Consider the following 21,526-nt stretch of genomic DNA (forward strand, 5'->3'; position numbering starts at 1 on the left):
CCCCCCCCCCCCCAGAAGATCAGCACGAACGGCCAGCAAGCCAAGACCAAGTTTACGGATCAAGGAGAATGGGAGAACTCCAGCGCTAGGGGAATACTGCACATAGAATTCATGGCTTTTTTACCATGATTCATTAGTTTTTCAAAGTTAATTTTTTAACTGTTTTTTTTTTTGAATTTTTCTTTTTCCCTTTTTCAACCAACATCCTATCAATCCCTTTTGTAAAAAAACATTTTTTATTTTTCATTTTTAGAGTCATATTTTATCCCTTCAGAGTAGTTACCCTTATTTTTGGCATATATATATAAGTTGTTCTCTCTTTAAAATTTTTAGATACAGTTTCTTCTAACAGATCAAAATATACCCTAAATGCCTAGTGTATGGCTTTGTTCTAGTCTCCTGCCTGATCACATTCTCTCCCTTTTTCTTTTTTCTTTTCTTTTTTTTTTAAATCTTCTTTCATTTTTCAAACAACTTCTTATCTTATCAATTCCTTTTATAGAATCTTTTCTAATTTTCATCTTTACAGTCATCTTCCATCCCTTCATTGTATCAACCCTTATTTTGAACATATATAAGTCTTTCTTCCTTTAAAATTTTAGGAGGCACTTTCTTCTAACAGACCAAAATACGCCCAAAATCTAGTGTGTGGCACTGATCTATGCACTAGACTGATCATATTTGATCATATTCTGTTTTTTTGATTTTGTTCTGTTTTTGTTTGTTTTTATCTTTTTCTTTTTTTCTTCTCTTTCTTTCCCTTTCTTTTCCCCTGGTTTCAGGTCTTTTCTGATTTATATAGAGTATATTTCTGGGGACGTTGTTAACCTGTTAGCATTTTGTTCTCTCATTCTCTATTCTCCTCTGGACAAAATGACAAGACGAACTCAACTCAGGAAAAAGAACAAGAGGGAGTACCGACTGCCAGGGACCTACTCAATATGGACCTTAGTACGATGTCGGACCTAGAGTTCATAATCATGACTTTAAAGATACTAACTGGAAAAAAAAAGATACTAGCTGGGCTTGAAAAAGCATGGAAGTTATTAGAGAAACCCTTTCTGGAGAAATAAAAGAACTAAAATCTAACCAAGTCGAAATCAAAAAGGCTATTAATGAGGTGCAATCAAAAATGGGGGCACTAACTGCTAGGATAAATGAGGCAGAAGAGAGGAGAATCAGCGATATAGAAGACCAAATGATAGAAAATAAAGAGGCTTAAGAAAAGGGAGATAAACAACTACAGGATCACAAGGGCAGAATTAGAAAAATAAGCGATACGATAAGACGAAACAACACTAGAATAATTGGGATCCCAGAAGAAGAAGAAGAAAGAGAGAGAGGGGCAGAAGGTATATTGGAGCAAATTATAGCAGAGAACTTCCCTAATGTGGAGAAGGAAACAGTCATCAAAATCCAGGAGGCACAGAAAACCCCTCTCAAAATCAATAAAAATAGGTCAACACCCCGACATCTAATAGTAAAACTTACGAGTCTCACAGACAAAGAGAAAATCCTGAAAGCAGCTCAGGAGAAGAGATATGTAACCCACAATGGTAGAAATATTAGATTGACAACAGAACTTTCCACAGAGACCTGGCAGGCCAGAAAGGACTGGCATGATATCTTCAGAGTACTAAACGAGAAAAATATGCAGCCAAGAATACTATAACCACCTAGGCTGTCATTGAAAATAGAAGGAGAGATGAAAAGCTTCCAGGACAAACAAAAGCTAAAGGAATTTGCAAACACGAAACCAGCCCTCCAAGAAATATTGAAAGGGGTCCTCTAAGCAAAGAGAGAGCCTAAAAGCAGCATAGATCAGAAAGGAACACAGACAATATACAGTAACAGTCACCTAACAGGCAATACAATGGCACTAAAGTCATATCTTTCAATAGTTACCCTGAATGTAAATGGGCTCAATGCCCCAATCAAAAGACACAGGCTATCAGGTTGGATCAAAAACCAAGACCCATCAATATGCTGTCTGCAAGAGACTCCTTTTAGACCCAAAGACACCCCCAGATTGAAAGTGAGGGGGTGGAAAACCATTTACCATGCTAATGGACACCAAAAGAAAGCTGGGGTGGCAATCCTTATATCAGACAAATTATATTTTAAAACAAAGACTGTAATAGGAGATGAAGAAGGACACTATATCCTACTTAAAGGGTCTATCCAACAAGAAGAACTAACAATTGTAAATATCTATGCCCCTAACATGGGAGCAGCCAATTATATAAGGTAATAATAACAAAAGCAAAGAAACACATTGACAACAATACAATAACAGTGGGGGACTTTAACAACCCCCTGACTGAAATGGACAGATCATCTAAGCAAAAGATCAACAAGGAAATAAAGACTTTAAATGAAACAGCGGACCAAATGGACTTCACAGACATATTCAGAACATTCCATCCCAAAGCAACAGAATACACATTCTTCTCTAGTGCGCATGGAACATTCTCCAGAATTGATCACATCCTAGGTCACAAATCAGGTCTCAACTGGTACCAAAAGATTGGGATTATTCCCTGAATATTTTCAGACCACAATGCTTTGAAACTAGAACTCAATTACAAGAGGAAAGTCAGAAAGAACTCAAATACATGGAGGCTAAAGAGCATCCTACTAAAGAATGAATGGGTCAACCAGGAAATTAAAGAAGAATTTTAAAAATTCATGGAAACCAAGGAAAATGAAAACACAACTGTTCAAAATCTTTGGGATGCAGCAAAGGCAGTCCTGAGAGGAAAGTCTATAGCAATACAAGCCTTTCTCAAGAAACAAGAAAGGTCTCAAATACAAAACCTAATCCTACACCGAAAGGAGCTAGAGAAAAAACAGCAAATAAAGCCTAAACCCAGCAGGAGAAGAGAAATAATAAAGATCAGAGCAGAAATCAATGAAATAGAAACCAAAAGAACAGTAGAACAGATCAACGAAACTAGGAGCTGGTTCTTTGAAAGAATGAACAAGATTGATAAACCCCTGGCCAGACTTATCAAAAACAAAAATGACCCAAATCAACAAAATCATGAATGAAAGAGGAGAGATCACAGCCAACAGCAAAGAAATACAAACAATTATAAGAACATATTATGAGCAACTCTATGCCAGCAAATTAGATAACCTGGAAGAAAGGGGTGCATTTCTAGTGATGTATCAACTACCAAAATTGAACCAGGAAGAAATAGAAAATCTGAACAGACCTAGAACCACTAAGGAAATTGAAGCAGTCATTAAAAATCGCCCAAGAAACAAAAGCCCAGGGCCAGATGTCTTCCCAGGGGAATTCTACCAAACATGTAAAGAAGAATTCGTACCTATTCTCCTGAAACTGTTCCAAGAAATAGAAATGGAAGGAAAACTTCCAAACTCGTTTTATGAGGCCAGCATTACCTTGATCCCCAAACCAGACAAAGACCCCATCAAAAAGGAGAATTACAGACCAATATCCTTGATGAACATGGTTGCAAAAATTCTCACCAAAATACTAGCCAATAGGATCCAACAGTACATTAAAAAGATTATTCACCACGACCAAGTGGGATTTATCTCTGGGCTGCAAGGTTGGTTCAACTTCTGCAAATCAATCAACGTAATACAATACATTAACAAAAGAAAGAACGAGAATCATATGATCCTCTCAATAGATGCAGAAAAAGCATTTGACAAAGTACAGCATCCTTTATGATCAAAACTCTTCAGAGTATAGGGATAGAGGGTACATACCTCAATATCATAAAAGCCATCTATGAAAAACCCACAGCGAATATCATTCTCAATGGGGAAAAGCTGAGAGCTTTTCCCCTAAGCTCAGGAACGCGGCAGGGATGTCCACTATCACCACTACCATTCAACACAGTATTAGAAGTCCTAGCCACAGTAATCAGACAACAAAAATAAATCAAAGGCATCTAAATCGGCAAAGAGGAAGTCAAACTCTCACTCTTTGCAGATGATATGATAGTGTATGTGGAAAACCCAAAAGACTCCACCCCAAAACTGCTAGAACTCATACAGGAATTCAGTAAAGTAGCAGGATATAAAATCAATGCACAGAAATCAGTGGCATTCCTATACACCAACAACAAGACAGAAGAGAGACAAATCAAGGAGTCGATCCCATTTACAATTGCACCCAAAACCATAAGATACCTAGGAATAAATTTAACCAAAGAGGCAAAGGATCTGTATTCAGAAAACTATAAAATACTGATGAAAGAAACTGAAGAAGACACAAAGAAATGGAAAAACGTTCCATGCTCATGGATTGGAAGAACAAACACTGTGAAGATGTCAATGCTACCTAGAGCAATCTACACATTCAGTGCAATCCCCATCAAAATACCATCCACTTTTGGGCGCCTGGGTGGCTCAGTTGGTTAAGCGACTGCCTTCGGCTCAGGTCATGATCCTGGAGTCCCGGGATCGAGTCCCACATCGGGCTTCCTGCTTAGCAGGGAGTCTGCTTCTCCCTCTGACCCTCTTCCCTCTCGTGCTTTCTATCTCTCATTCCCTCTCTCTCTCAAACAAATAAAAAAAAAATACCATCCACTTTTTTCAAAGAAATGGAACAAATAATCCTAAAATTTGTATGGAACCAGAAGAGACCCCGAATAGCCAGAGGAATATTGAAAAAGAAAAGCAAAGCTGGCGGCATCACAGTTCCGGACTTCCAGCTCTATTACAAAGCTGTCATCATCAAGACAGTATGGTACTGGCACAAAAACAGACACATAGATCAATGGAATAGAATCGAGAGCCCAGAAATAGACCCTCAACTCTATGGTGAACTCATCTTTGACAAAGCAGGAAAGAATGTCCAATGACAAAAAGACAGTCTCTTCAACAAATGGTGTTGGGAAAATTGGACAGCCACATGCAGAAGAATGAAACTGGACCATTTGCTTATACCACACACAAAAGTAGACTCCAAATGGTTGAAAGACCTAAACGTGAGACAGGAGTCCATCAAAATCCTAAAGGAGAACACAGGCAGCAACCTCTTCGACCTCAGCCGCAGCAACTTCTTCCTAGAAACATCGCCAAAGGCAAGGGAAGCAAGGGCAAAAATGAAATATTGGGACTTCAGCAAGACAAAAAGCTTTTGCACAGCAAAAGAAACAGTCCACAAAACCAAAAGACAACCGACAGAATGGGAGCAAATATTTGCAAATGACATATCAGATAAAGGGCTAGTATCCAAAATCTATAAAGAACTTATCAAACTCAACACCCAAAGAACAAATAATCCAATCAAGAAATGGGCAGAAGACATGAACAGACATTTTTCCAAAGAAGACATCCAAATGGCCAACAGACACATGAAAAAGTGCTCAACATCACTCGGCATCAGGGAAATCCAAATCAAAACCTCAATGAGATACCACCTCACACCAGTCAGAATGGCTAAAATTAACAAGTCAGGAAACGACAGATGTTGGTGGGGATGTGGAGAAAGGGGAACCCTCCTACACTGTTGGTGGGAATGCAAGCTGGTGCAGCCACTCTGGAAAACAGTATGGTGGTTCCTCAAATAGTTGAAAATAGAGCCACCATACGATCCAGCAATTGCACTACTGGGTATTTACCCCAAAGATACAAATGTAGGGATCCGAAGGGGTACGTGCACCCCAATGTTTATAGCAGCAATGTCCACAATAGCCAAACTGTGGAAAGAACCAAGATGTCCATCGACAGATGAATGGCTAAAGAAGAAGTGGTATATATACACAATGGAATATTATGCAGCCATCAAAAGGAACGCAATCTTGCCATTTGCAACGATGTGGATGGAACTGGAGGGTGTTATGCTGAGTGAAATAAGTCAATCAGAGAAAGACATGTATCATATGACCTCACTGATATGAGGAATTCTTAATCTCAGGAAACAAACTGAGGTTTGCTGGAGTGGTGGGGGGTGGGAGGGATGGGGTGGCTGGGTGATAGACATTGGGGAGGGTATGTGCTATGGTGAGCGCTGTGAATTGTGCAAGACTGTTGAATCACAGATCTGTACTTCTGCAACAAATAATGCAATATATGTTAAGAAAAAAAAAAGAAAAAGAAGTAGATGTAGCAAGAGGGGAAGAATGAAGGGGAGTAAGTCGGAGGGGGAGACGAACCATGAGAGAGGATGGACTCTGAAAAACAAACTGAGGGTTCTAGAGGGGAGGGGGGTGGGGGGATGGGTTAGCCTGGTGATGGGTATTAAAGAGGGCACGTTCTGCGTGGAGCACTGGGTGTTATGCACAAACAATGAATCATGGAACACTACATCAAAAACTAATGATGTAATGTATGGTGATTAACATAACAATAAAAAAATTTTTAAAAAAAGGACACTAAAAGAAAAAGAACAAAATATGACAGAGTCCTACTTAACACAGAATTATTTATGCTATAGCATAGTGCTTCTCAAACTAACCGTGGAGAAGGGATAGTTCTTTTTGTTTTTTTTAAATATTCAATCCACTGTAGACCAATTCTTTTGTAAAGTACAATAAATGAATTTCTAGAATAATGACATTTTTAGAAAGACCAAAAAAACCCAGATTTTAAAATTATTTGTTGCAATAGACATAAACTTATTCTGTCAAACTGCCCTAAAATTATTTCTCTCACATTTTTGTTCTTAACGTCTGTATGGCTCACTGACCAATAACAAAGAGTTCATAGAAGGTATTGATCTGTAGATAAGACATTGATGGGCTGCCTGGGTGACTCAGTCATTAAGCGTCTGCCTTCGGCTCAGGTCATGATCCCAGGGTCCTGGGATCGAGTCCCACGTTGAGTCCTGCGTCGGGGTCCCTGCTCGGCGGGAAGCCTGCTTCTCTCTCTCCCACTCCCCCTCTCTCGCTGTCTCTCTCTCTCTCTCTCTCTCTCTGTCAAGCAAATAAATAAATAATCTTAAAAAAAAAAGACACTGAGTGGTACTGGTCTTGAAAAGCAAGTTTGGTTTTTTATCATTTTTGTAAGTTTGAAATTCTTTAGGAAAAATAAATTACAACATCTAGAATGCTGTGATATTATAGTGAAAATATTCACCTGTTATTTACAGGAAATACTTTTTCTTATAATATTTGAATAACAGTGAACTGTAAACTGTAACTTTTGAACCTTAATCCCTTTCCTTCTCTCTTCCTTATTCTCCTTTCTCAACTTGTAATATTTCTTTAAAAGGCTAGGTTAACTAGATCAGACAATCTCAACGTTCAGTGACTGGATCCTTCAGTTTCGTTCCATGGTTAAAATGTAAGTAGATATTAAGCCTCACCTGTATTTAACTTTAGTGGAGGCAAGTTGTTCAGATCCCTTCCTGATAATGGCTATTAATGACCAGGAGGAGAAAGCCTGGGGGGGTGGAATCGAGTAACTCAGGTGTGGGGAAGGGATTCTACCAAAAGGGTCCATGCCTGCCTGGACCACATGCCTGATAAATCAGCACCAGAGATTTACCCATGATTCTAATGGCAGAATCATTGAGTGGAAAACAATCCAAGATGTTGATGATGAAGGAAAAACATGTAAGATGATGTCTTCTACTTATTTTAAGAAAAGGTATTTCTCAAAATAGTAATTCTAGTGGAAACCTCAAATAGCAAATTAGAAATATATATACAGTATTTATCTTTGAAAGATAGTTGCTAGGTGAGTAGATTTTCCAGTCCCCAATGAAGGATTCATGTCACGATCAACTTAAGCCTATCTTTTTGAAACTTGAAACCTTACTCTTCTGGTGGAGAAAAAGATCACAACCAATGAGAGGAAATGCAAAGTTCCTTTAGAGCATCCAGACTTTACTTCTAAATCTTATCCTTCACAGACCTTTCCCTACATTAAAACAGAAAAAGATCTTATTGATCTGCCATGGAATTTTCTGCATTACTGCACAAACAAGTTAACTATTATAATGTAAAAATTCCCTTTAGAAGGACCCTTGAGAGGCATTTCTCTCTGACAATGTATTACGATTACTGTGCTTCTCCTGAGCACATTTGTTCTTATCTTTCTCTTAGCTGTCACTGACTAGATCTGAGACTTCAATAATTTAATTAAACTTTATGGGCCTCACTTTTTCTCATTTCAAACGGGCGGATGAAAATTTTACCCACCTTATAAGGTTGGGCTGTAGATTAAATGAATTAATATGAATTAAATAAATTCATATATCGTAAGTGTTTAGAGCCATGCTTGGAATATAACTGCTTAATAAGTGTAAGCTATTGTTGTTGTTATCATGCAATTGGTTGGTGATTCTTACAACCATACATGTTCTCTCTTTTGCTTTTTCTCCTAGGGACATTAGGATCAAATTTGCTTCTTCTAGTAGCTGGTCACTATTCTTCTATTCCCCTTATTTTCAATTCTTCATCAGTTTATTCTTTATCCTGCTACTTTGCATTCACATCTGCAGACTGCCTTAAATCTTTCTTTGGAATAAAGTGGTGTTATCAATCTGCCCATCAGTCTCCTAAAAACTGGATTATGCATCCACCTATGGACAAGAATTAGCTCAAGGACATTTAAAGACTCTGATTGGCTTAAATCTGGTTTACTGAGCCAATCACTTGAAAGGGAGATGGAATTATTATATTCAACTTGGAAAATCATTACAACTTTGTCACTGAGGTCAGTCCTATTATAAATGCATTTTTTAAACTCCTCTTTCTTTCCTTCCTTCCTTCCTTCCTTCCTTCCTTCCTTCCTTCCTTCCTTCCTTCCTTCCTTCCTTCCTTCCTTCCTTCCTTTCTTTCTTTCTTTCTTTCTTTCTTTCTTTCTTTCTTTCTTTCACAGAGGGAGAGAGCACAAGCAGGGGGGGAGCAGCAGGCAGAGGGAGAGGGAGAAGGAGGCTCCCCGAGTAGAGAGCCGGGATGCGGGATCATAAGCTGAGCCAAAGGCCGACACATAACTGACTGAGCCACCCAGGTGCTCTGAGGTCAGTCCTATAATAGCAAGAGGGAGTGCTGGGATGGAGAATTGAGAGTCAACTTCAATATCAATTACAGTAGAGTATCCTAAGTAGGAGAGTATCTTCCTTATCTCCGTATCTCTGTATCCGCAGTGCCTCGCAAGGTTTCTCGCATATTACAATACTCAATAAATGAAGAAATCGTTTTCACCTGGGTACTACATTTTCCATTTGGCACCTGGAGCAAAGGAACCTCAGTTATAACCACACCATTCCCTTAAATGGAAATATTATTTTCTGGAAACAAGATCTTTCCATCAAGTAAAACTCTAGGATGCTTTTTATGATTTATTCCCTGGCTGATTCACTTAGTATCACTCTTCCATGTGTACTCTGTGCTCTAACATTAACAGATCATGGAAGGCCTCTGAAACCAACATGGTTTTCCATTGAGACGTGTTTTTGAACCTAACATGTTGATTTCTCTATCTAGTAAAGCACTTAGTGTTTAAATCTGGACCTAGATCTCCACCTCTCTGTGGGGAGATTTTTTTTGCTCACTCCATTAGGCATAACCAGACGTGCCAACACTTATGACCCTCCATGCCCGGTAGATGTCCTCATTGTAATCCTCTCTATGTTGTATTTTCTTAACTTGCTGCCCAGACAATGTATGATGGAGAAGGAACACAGGTTTGCAATCAGGAAAAACTAGGTTGGGCTCTTTTTAGTTGTGTAACTAAGCCCTGTTACTTAACTTTGCTAAGAGTCAGGCTACTTGTTTTGAAATGAGGATAGTAAAGTCTGTCTCATAAAGTTGTTGTGCAGATTAAATTAGGTAATATATGTAAAGGGAAAGCACATAATTGATGCTCAGTAGATAAATGATAAAATAAGCACTTAATAACGAAAATGTATTTAGCAGTATTGGAGGATTTTTGAAAAAGTGAAGATAATGTAACAGATTTATGATGAGAGGCTAAAAATCAATATGAACTTTGATTTGAGGCATTAGAGTTTTTAGAATTAAATATCTTTTAGGGTTGTAAATATGAAAAAGGTGAACCATGATTTTAACTTTGTCCTAAATAGCACCTAGCATAGATCATGTGTTAATAGACACTCACTAATGATTTTGATGAATGACCAGCAAGCAATTTGCCTCTGATCTTTACATTTCCTTGAGGTTCTATCACAGAGTCAAATTTAAGAATGATTAGCATGGTATTAGAGCAGTGATGTTCCAAAACCTCACCATAAGAATTGGTTTCCAGATGAGGCTATTCTTGAAAGACTTAATTTAAGCTTTTCCACTTAGCATTTAATGTGACTTATTTTGTACAGTGACAAAGCTGCAGGTGTTAACAAAATCTAAGAGTTTAAAAATGTGCTTGTGGTATATTTAAAGTGACCAAAATAACTTTTTTTAAGATTCAAAAATAAACTGTTGACATAAATCACAGAAATACCACTGCTTAAGAAGTAAGATTTGTCTTTTTCACTCAGAATTAAAGGGTTTTTCCATAATCTAGCCCCAGTTTACCTTCCAGACACCTCCAGCACCCACCCCCTTCCCAGACCCTCTACAGTCCAGTCTTTAGATTAAATGTTTCCATGTCTGCCTTTAATTCTTCCTTAGCCTCTGATGTACCTTAGTGTAGAGACATGCCTTTTCCGTTTTTTTATTCCAGTTCAAACTGAAGCTCAGGACCTGGTAGGTGGTGGATGCTCAGGACACATTTGATTAGTGGTGGGTGACTCAAAGAGAGACCTTGGCTGGGATATGGAGAAATCAGATGTATCCAGTCCTTCCTGAACTGGACGGAGGGCCTCATGGGAAGGCCAATGCCTGGAGCTGTTAGAGTTAATGGCTAGTCTCCCAGGCCGGTAACAAATGCTATGCTCAAAACTTCCTGGTAATATGCTTGATGCATAATGAGCGCATCTTGAGGGGCAGGGGAGCCTAGGTTCACAGACTTGGCCCAGATACAGTGGATGAAGGTCAAAAAGAAAAGGCAGTTTTGAATGGATCACAAGGCATAACACATCCTTTGGCCCAGATCTTCTCTCCTCAACTCCTTCCTTCCTCAGGATTTGTGGCAGAGCCCAGGGAGAATTCTCTTTAGTGAAAAGAAACAGAACGGAGAGCCACCAAGTGACTGGTGAGCAATTAGTCCCTTTAGTCAGCAAGGCAGAAGGGCAGCACAGTTGGAAAGCTGAATGGGAAGAAGAGGATGCTTAAAAAAGTATTGGCATTCTTGTCTCCCTGATTCCCCACACTTCCAAACTACTAAGCCTAAAGAAATTTCTAGAATCTTGGCTCTTCCTTAGAGAAACAAGGGAACAGCATTTAAAGTACCTTATAACTCCTTAGAAGAGATTATTTCTCCGTAGGGTCCCTCAGATGGAAGAAACCAAATGTGACATTTCACAATATGGGAAGGGGGAGGCTCCTCACTAATTGAGAAAACATTTCTATTCACAGTCTTTAGACTGAGATTTAGACTATGCTATTCCCAAATTAACATCTGTTCTTGGTAAAGATAGCATGGCTGAATTCCATTATTTAAAGGATATGGCATGCCTCCATTTTACCATGGTCGGTCTATGGAGAGAGAAATACAATTAGGAACTTTCACAACCTTGTGATTACACCAACTATTCTTTTTACACAGAATAACTTATTCCTCCATTGCCTCCAGAGGAAATCTGAAAAACTGAGCATTAGTCCTAAAATACTGAGTCATCAATAGGAGTTTAAGAGACTGAGAAACCAACATTTAGTAAGTTCACATCCCTCATCTATCGTACTAACTCTCCCTACCAACATTCTGCAGAATTAGGCTCAAGAAAAATATATGACCCTTGTAAATCACAAGAAAATTTTTTTCTTTGCATATCTAAGTGGTAAGGTGATAATTTGCAACCCAGTTACGCATAATGCTGACCATATGAAATGCTTTCCCTGATTTTAGTCAAATATTGTCCATCTTTTAAAACCTAATTTAAGTGCCCTCCCTACACACCCTCCCCTCTCATTTATTAAGTTTTCTTAAGTCCCAATAGTGCCATCTTTTTCAACCTCTGAATTTAAAGCATTGTGATTGCTACTTTGCATTCATCCATTTGACAAAAGCTGAAGGACACATTATCTTATTGCTCCATCTTTTGTTAAAAACGTAGTCACCTTAGCCACTGATTTGTTCATACTTGATTGAATTAGCCATACTTAGCCCCAGAAGCTAGAAATTTGGGTGCTCTAGTCTAGGAAGTTTCAAGATCATTTTTTAAAGGAATAAATGAACATTTGGCAGCAAGTGCCTGTCATAAACACCATACTGAATACATTCCCGTGGAAAATTTTCAATGGTGAACATTAGTTACTAGTTTTTTTGCATGGAACTCTACACTTTCTATGAATCTTTTTGTTTGTTTATTTCTTATTTTTTAATTAATAAATATTCAGGGCGCCTGGGTGGCTCAGTTGGTTAAGCGACTGCCTTCGGCTCAGGTCATGATCCTGGAGTCCTGGGATCGAGTCCCTCATCGGGCTCCCTACTGCTCAGCAGGGAGTCTGCTTCTCCCTCTGACCCTCCCCCCTCCCATGTGCTCTTTCTCTCTCTCTCTCTCATTCTTGCTCTCTCAAATAAATAAATAAATAAAATCTTTAATTAATAAGTATTCATTGTTGAAATTTTGAAAAGTATGAAAAAGTATAAATGAGTGGGAAAAATTGTCACTCAAAATCCTACTACTCATTATGGCATATTTTTTTGCAATTTTGTAACATATTTGAGACTTTACATACAGTTTCATAGCCTGCTTTTGCACTTAATATTACATGAGGATTTTCCTTAGTCATTTAAAACACCTAGCAAGGGGCACCTGGGTGGCTCAGTTGGTTAAGCGTCTGCCTTCAGCTCAGGTCATGATCCCAGGGTCCTGGGATCAAGCCCCGCATCAGGCTCCCTGCTCGGCGGGAAGCCTGCTACTCCCTCTCCCTCTGCTGCTCCCCCTGCTTGTGTTCCCTCTCTTGCTGTGTCTCTCTCTGTCAAATAAATAAAATTAAAAAAAATAAAAATAAAACATGTAGCAAGCATAATTTTTAAAGCAAAAATGGATATTTCTCTTTCCTATTCTCATTATATGAGTATTTCATATTAGTTATAGAAGTTTCAAATAATATGTAAGTGTATATAACAACAGTAATTCTACCACACAAATAAATGCAGTGAAATTTAATGTACATCTTTCCAAATTTTTGCCTATGTGTTTAAACACAAACCGTATGCATATATCTTACAAATATACAACACCGGAATCACATTTGGTATTTGGTTTGGCAACCTATATTTACCATTCAATTCATTTTGGACATCTTACTATCCTATCATCTATATATTTATTGTTTACTCTGTTAAATAGCTGCATGGTATTATATTACAAAAAGAATTTTCATAACTACATAAGGTTCCATTGAATAGATGTGCTATAACCTTTCCTCACTACCCAATCCCCCCTCTCCTATTGATAGAGACTTTATTTCTTAGCTTTTAAAACTAAAAACCAAGAATAATTCTAAACTAAAAATAATTCTGTGATGAGCATCTTGATCTATAAGTAGCATCCACACATAAAATTATAAACAGAGTCTCACTCTTGGAAGTATTGATTAAAGTACATGAAAAAGCTTACTATGCTTAATAAATATAAATTTTCTATGGTTTTAATTTAAAACTTCCTTTGCTACTCCTTATTTCATGTAAAATTCTTGCATCTACCTACCCTTTACTTTTTAATACTACTATATGCTAGAAGTCTTTTACATTTAAATTTGCATTACTGTCATTATCATTGACAATACCAGACACGCTTTTAAAAAATTTAGTTTGAATTCAAGAACGACAACTAGATAGATGGCTGTTATGAAATTTGCTTGTAAATTGATTTGATGGTGGTTTCTGGCTTGTCCTTTGTCAGCTCCTTGGGGAAAGTTTATGACACTAAACACAATTTAGTGTACCCGGAAATATGAAATTGGAACTGCATTAACTGCTTTAATTTCATTCCGTAATAATACCTACTGAGATATGAGGTTTTATTTAGGAAAGTGTTCAAGTCTGAAGTTTCTTGCAATCTCTTATGAAATGCGTGTGCTCTGAGTTAAAATTTCATGAGAACTTTGCTCAAGGAATTACTTTTCACCTCAATTCAACGTTAATTTACTTTACTTGTAAGCAAACAGAATGTAGCAATACTATTTCTATCCTAAGAACATATGCATGCTGTTCCATTAGTAGTAATATTTTCATTAGAACATTGTTGAACAGTAGCAAGTGATAACATTTGTAGGCAGTAATCAGAGACTTGACAGCTTTCTTCACCACTAACATTCTTCCTTCTAGGAGGCGAGAGATGTAAATTGAATAGAACACTTCAGAAAATGATTATTAGCTGATGTTAACTCAGATACCAAGCCGAGGTTGGATTATTTGTTTAAAAAGCCAGAGTGATCTTCCAGAGTTGTATCCTAATGGCTTCACTTTATAGGTGACAGTCTTAACAGAGCGGGGAACGAAGTAGAATTATGCAAAATCTCTTTTGCACCAAGAAAATAAGAGTTATCATGTAAGAATTTCTTCAACATCTTGCTACGCACTAAAATTCACCAGCATCTACCCCATTTCCTTCTTTCTTCACCAGTTGTGAAAGAATAGGCACCTCTCCTTCTGTCTCAAACCAGACTCTCCCATCTCCTTGGAATCTCGTGCCTCTGTCAGAGCTGCTTCTTTCTCTTCTGCTTGCCATAGCTAGACTTTTGAAACTCTTGCTTCCAGTTGGGTTCAGCCACTGGGAGTCTCATCAGGAGCCAGAGGAGAGTGAGTTTGGTGTTTTTATTTTCCTGGCTCCCACCCTGGAGTATCGCCCTCGTGATGTTCTGCAGTTAAAGGATACAGCTCTTTCAACATGGCCCTCTCTACAGGACTGTCCTAGATTCCAGTGACTGTGTTCTTACCTTGATTTCTTAGGCTTCACGGTGGTAAGAGCCCCATTGTTACTAGTACTGGGAACTGCACTATTCTACCCTTACATATCATGCCTTTACTAAACCTTACTTAAATTATTCTAATTTGAGAGTACCACCTGTTTGCTACTGGGACCATAACTAAGCCATAGCCAGGGATAAATACTTTGAGTATGCCATTGTTTCCTGCTAGGACCAACTGATAAAACAGACAACAAATAATGAATGAATGAATGAATGAAACTTCCATTATCATTGTATTGTAATGACTTTGTTGCTCTTCTATTATCTCCTCAAGACTGAAAACCATTAAACGGCAAAGAGTAATTTTAGCCCTTGAGCTTAACTAGTATTTAGCACGCAATGTACCCTTGACAAAAAGTTATTGAGTACTGAAAGAATTTGATTTAGAATCTGAATCTGGTTCCCCTATTTACTAGCTATTTGACTTGGCTTAGTTCGCAAGGTTCTCTAAGACATACTTTTTAAAAATATTAATATATTCTCCCTCTCCCATTCCCCCTGCTTGTGTTCCCTCTCTCGCTGTCTCTCTCTCTCTGTCAAATAAATAAATAAATAAAATCTTTCTTTTAAAAAAAAAGAGGGCACCTAGGTGGCTCAGTTGTTAAGCATCTGCCTTCGGCTCAGGTCATGATCCCAGGGTCCTGGGATCGAGCCCCATATGGGGCTCCCTGCTCAGCAGGAAGCCTGCTTCTCCCTCTCCCTCTCCCCCTGTTTGTGTTCCCTCTCTCGCTGTCTCTCTCTCTCTGTCAAATAAATAAATAAAATCTTTAAAAAAATAAAAATATTAATATCTACTTTACATTAAATGTATTTATCCCTTCCTTTGTTATTATAAAGATCATATGAAGTAACATATATAAACACATTGTAAATTGTAAAGATGTTTTTTAAATGCAAGAATTCACATCAAAGGACATGATACACACACACTACTGATGTTCTAAAGGAAACAGCTTGGGCGCCTGAGTGGCTCACTTGGTTAAGCGACTGCCGTTGGTTTAGGTTATGATCCCAGAGTCCTGGGATCGAGTCCTGCATTGGGATCCCAGCTCAGTGGGGAGCCTGCTTCTCCCTCTGAGCCTCTCCCCTCTCATGCTGTTTCTCTCTCTCTCTCTCTCTCTCTCTCTCTCTCAAAAATAAATAAATAAAATCTTTTAAAAAATAAATAAATAAAGGAAATAGCTGTTGATCAATGCATACCTTAAATTTCTTCTTTTGTATGTGGCTTTATAGCATGTTTAATTTTTTTTTAATCAGAAAATAAAGTGATCTGGACCATTTTCCTTGTGTACCATAAAGGCAAGAACTTGAGGTACCAGGGTAGCTCAGCCAGCTGAGTGTCCAAGTCTTGGTTTTGGCTCAGGTTGTGGTCTTGGGGTTGTGGGATGGGGCCCTGCGTTGGGCTCCCCACTCGGTGCAGAGTCTGCTTGAGATTCTGTCCTCCCTGTGTTCCTCCTCCAGCTTGTGCCAACTCTCTCTCTCTCAAATACATGAATAAATAAGATCTAAAAAAAAATAGTAAAGGCAAGAACTTAATTCTAATCTGAGAGTGGAAGGCTACTGAAGTGACTATGGATTTATTTTTATTTCAGGGAATAAATGTCTACTGCTGTGATTTTGTTGATGAAGGTATAATTTATTTCCTTTACCCCAACACTCTCAGAGTGCAGGATAAATGTGGACAGCTATAGGCAGGAACCTATATAAAAACCTATATGGTACTAGATTGTTGAATATCAGTCTTATTTGGGGGAATCATCAATCATTGACTTGTCCAACCAATGAATACAGGCTCAAATATCTTTAACAGAATTTAGTTGTATTATTCTGATTTTTTTTTTCTTGATTTACTCATCTCAATGTTGATTATTCATCCTGCATTTAACAGACTGGGCCCAGCCTGACTCCATGAGCCTTGACTACATTGCTGGCTTGTCTTGAAAGGCAGGTGTGTGACAGGGCATTTATCTTCACTAAGTACATGAAGAAACTCAATGTAAAGATAATGAATGAGTTTCAGTCATAATAATAATAGCAGTAATAATTACTGCTAGCACTATGGAGTACTTACTCTGTGCCAAGTACTATACTAAGCACTTTATAGGCAATAACTCATTTAATCTTTGCAACACCGTATAAAATATATACAACTATTATGCTTTCATTTTACAGATGAGGGAACTGAGGCCCAGAGAAGTTGTGATCTGCTTACTGAGCTAGTAAAGGGTAAAGTCAGAGTTTGAGCCCAGGGTCTCCAGCTCGAGAGCTCTCCACCTCCTCTGCTATGCTGCCACTCAAAAATGACAAGTGGAAGGTTTAGAACTAAAACTTTTGACCCCTAGTCCATTGCTTTTCTTGGATGGTAAACCTTAACTACATGCCTTGTCCAATTCATTTACTAACTGGAGATACAAAATATCTAAATTTTACGGTCCTCATCTTTGGGTAAATTTCCAGACCAGTAATAAATATACAAAATAGGGGTGCTTGGGTGGCTCAGTTATAATAAGTGTCTACCTTCAACTCAGGTCATGATCTCAGGGTCCTGGGATTGAGCCACACGGGCTCCCTGCTCAGCTGGGAGGGAGAGGGAGAGGGAAAAGCAGGCTTCCAGCCAAGCAGGGAGACTGATGCAGGACTTGATCCCAGGACCCTGGGATCATGACCTGAGCCAAAGGCAGACGCTTAATGACTGAGCCACCCAGGTGCCCCTATTATGTTAATGTTTTTATTTATTTCTTCAGTCCTTCCTTCTGTCCCTTTGTCTTTCTGTCTGTCCTTCCTTCCTTCTTTCCTTCCCCTGCCCCCACCTATATAGTATTTGTGTGTATTTCTCTATAACTTCAGTTGTATGTTTTAAAGATGTTTTAAAATTTGTTTAAATACAGGAAAACCACTCTAGTTTATATTTAATGTGAAAAATCCTCAGCTAAAAAAATATTCGCAATTAATTACAGTTTTTTTCCTCTTTTAAGGAAGGTACCATAATTAGGTCTGAGAGAAATGTTGGCTTAGATGTCCTTTGCTGACTTGCTTTTAGTAAATAGGTCAAAATCATTTCTGAATAGCATAACAACAAGCCATGTGTAAATGAGTGTTTTTGAATGCTTAAAGGTACTTGAAAATAGTGGCCTGAAATAGTTTAAATAGTTTTCATGAAATTTTGTGGAAAATTCATTTACTTAACAAAGACTTTCTTTAGAGATAGTGCAAACATTAGTCTGGCCTCCTTCTGAATAATTACAAATTCAGCTTTAGTAGTGTGTGAATTAAAGAGGTATTATTGCTTTTCCAATGCTGTTCATTCCAACTGGAAAAATTAAGAAGAATAAAGATAGTGTTGTCTGATTCTTTTTAAACACATCACAGTATCTGCTATCAAAAGTGGGCACTCACTAAGTGTTTCTGATTTATGGGAATGAAAGGACAGATGTGCTCCAGGAGTGCATTTACCAATGTTACCCTTGTGGGGTAGAAGCCACTTTTACAAAAGAAGAGAAAGAGAAACAAAAATTTGGTTCGTAAGTCATTTTTTTTTCCTGGTTGTTTTAGAATTTCCATTTTTAGATGAATTTCTCACTTGTGTGAATTTATGAAAGGCAAATTACGACTTCCAGTGTTTTTCTCTCAAGCTACCCACTCGGTTTTCCATTCTACCTTCCCCAAATGATTCCATTCTGTTAGAAATGTTATATGTAACTCTGTTTACACAAGGAGTGAACTGCAAGAAACGGATTGGGATTTGGGGTTTGGACAACAACTATCTTTTATGTTGCCTTCTGCAGATACTCATAGTAAGATAGTGTTCAGCAGGTACCCTGCCTTAACCTGAAAAAACCCAAACAACTTGGAGTAAAAACATACTAGAAGGTGAAATAGTCAAACGAAATTCGGCTATTTGCACAGGATCAATTAGGAGGTATATTGTATTGAGACTTGATAAAATCCTCAAAATAAAGGTCAAGATGAAGACATTGACATTCTCAAATACTCATAGAATACTCATATTGTAAAATTAACTTATTAAATTCATTCAATCAGTTTTTATCACATGCCTGCTATGTACCAAGTACTGTTCCAGGCAGTTAAGGATACAACACTGAATAGGATAAAAATCTCTACCCTTATGGAGTTTGCCTTAAGTGGAGTGGGGGAAGATATATAGTACTCAAATAAATAAGTAAAAAACACAGTACTTCAAATGGAGATAATTACCATAGAAATAAGGAGGGAAGGGAATTAAAGAATGACAGAATGTGGGAGGGGGGTGTCGATTTTAAGGAGGTGATTTGTGAGTAAATACTGAAGTATTAAGGGCAGGGGCTGTGCATGTTATCTGGGAGAAGAGCATTCCTGCTGAGGAAAAAGCAAGCAAAGAGTCTGGGCAGAGGTGTGCCTGGGGACAAGGAGGAGAACAATGGAAAATGAGAGGTAGAGGGCACCTGGGTGGCTAAGCCGGTTAAGCATCTGCCTTTAGCTGAGGTCATGATCCCAGGGTCCTGGGATCAAGCCCTGCGTCATCCTCAGGCTCCTTGCTCAGCGGGGAGTCTGCTTCTCCCTCTCCCTCTGCTACTTCCCCCTGCTCACTCTCTCTCCCTCTCAAATAAATAAACAAAATCTTAAAAAAACAAAACAAAACAAAAAACAGAAAATGAGAGGTAAAACTATAGGACATATTTAGGTCATTGCCAAGACTTTGGCTTTTATTGTGTTGGTTTCTGTCCTGATAATAAGGTGTAGAGGGACAAGGGTGGAAGCAGGAAGTAGAGTTAAGAGGCTACTGATCTGATCCAGGTGAGAGGGAATGATGGTTTGGGAGGAGTGGTGGAGGTAAAGAGACGTAGTCACATTCTGGATGTATTTCAAAGGTAAAGCTACCAGGATTTGCTCATGGTTTGGATGTGGTTTATGACAGAAAGAGAGTTTAAACATGAATCCAGATTTGGAGCCTGAGTTGTTAGAAATTTGGAGTTGTTATTAAGTGAGGTGGGAAAAACTGTCAGTGATGCTGGATTCCAGAGGGAAGATCAGACGCCTGGTTAGGGACATCTAAGTGAATGTGTTGCATAGCAGCCACAAAGCCTGGAATGGAGAGATCTGGCTAGGGGACACATTTGGAAGCCATCCATACATGGGTGGTATTTATTTATTTATTTAAGATTTTATTTATTTATTTGACAGAGAGAGACACAGCAAGAGAGGGAACACAAGCAGGGGGAGTGGGAGAGGGAGAAGCAGGCTTCCCGCCGAGCAGGGAGCCCGATGTGGGGGCTTGATCCCAGGACCCTGGGATCATGACCTGAGCCGAAGGCAGAGGCTTAAACGACTGAGTCACCCAGGCATCCCACATGGATGGTATTTAAAGAGATAAGCCTCAAATTTGCTCGTGAGATCAAATTTCCAATTCCAATGTTGTTGTCTTTTTAGACAGTGATGGTGCAAACAGGTTGATTTTAGATGTTTTGACATGCCTGAACCTTGTCTGATGATAATAATGAACACAGGTCTTTTCTCTGCTTTTGCTTTCAACTTCATCATCGTGTTCAATGGGAATGCATCTGTCGCCACCTGGGGCTGGCCACTGGTGAGCAGTCTAGGCCATCCAAGCTCGAGGCCACTCAGAGACAGTACTCACACTTTGTTGTAGTTCAGAACAAAACAAAATAAAACACAGCAGAAAACATCCAGCTCCACAATGTATTGGTGAAAAATGAAAAACTTACCGCAGGTTTTGTGGTTTGATAGAGAAGAAAGTTGACATGGCACACCACCTAGATAAAATGGAACAGAAGCTTCCCCCTTCTTTGTTCTTTCCCCTCAAAGTTTTTCTGAGGCAGTTAGCTGTCCCAACTTCATTTTCTTCCTTCACCACCTCCACTACCTCTCAAAACCCTGCTTACTACCCAAGTGATTCACTTTTGGTTTTTGGCTTGCTTATCCTCCACCCTCTGCAAAACAAAACCTCTCCCTACAGGTAACCAAATCTACTTGTCTCACAAAACAGCTGAGCAACCTTCTACTGTAACTCATGTTCTATTTTTAACATTTTTCAGTCTTCTCTACTATCATGGATTCTATACTGTGTTGTCCAAATCCCCCATTCAGAACTGAGGGACTTATTCCCTCAGCTGATGGGAAGAGGTATCCTCTGTTGAAGACAGCTTCCTTGTCCAAATTCATGCCTTTGAACTAAGGATAAAAATGGCTCAGCCTCCTCCAAGTGGAAAGGGCCATTCCAGCTTCAGAGTTCATTGTGGGTTCATTCAAGGCTGTGTCTGGTCACACTACATCCCAGCTTCTCTCTCTGCCCAATCCTGCTGCTTTCCCTTCCCACTAAGGAGTTGGTCTCGAGAGTTCTGCTTAATAAGCTCTCTGCACACTATTGTCTTTCTCAGAGTCTACTTTCTGGGAAAACCAGCTGCAACACTCCCTCAAATGTCACCTCCTTCCAGAATATTTGAGATTGAGAGAGTTTTTCTCACACTTGTTCTGAGCTGTCTGCCCTCAGCTGCTTCTCCTCAACACATGCTCCTCTTGGTCACTGCTCCCTTTGT

This window comes from Callorhinus ursinus, unplaced genomic scaffold (assembly GCF_003265705.2).
Source record: "Callorhinus ursinus isolate GAN/ISIS: 27379988/994484 unplaced genomic scaffold, GSC_fseal_2.0 scaffold12, whole genome shotgun sequence".
Classification (NCBI taxonomy): Eukaryota; Metazoa; Chordata; class Mammalia; order Carnivora; family Otariidae; genus Callorhinus; species Callorhinus ursinus.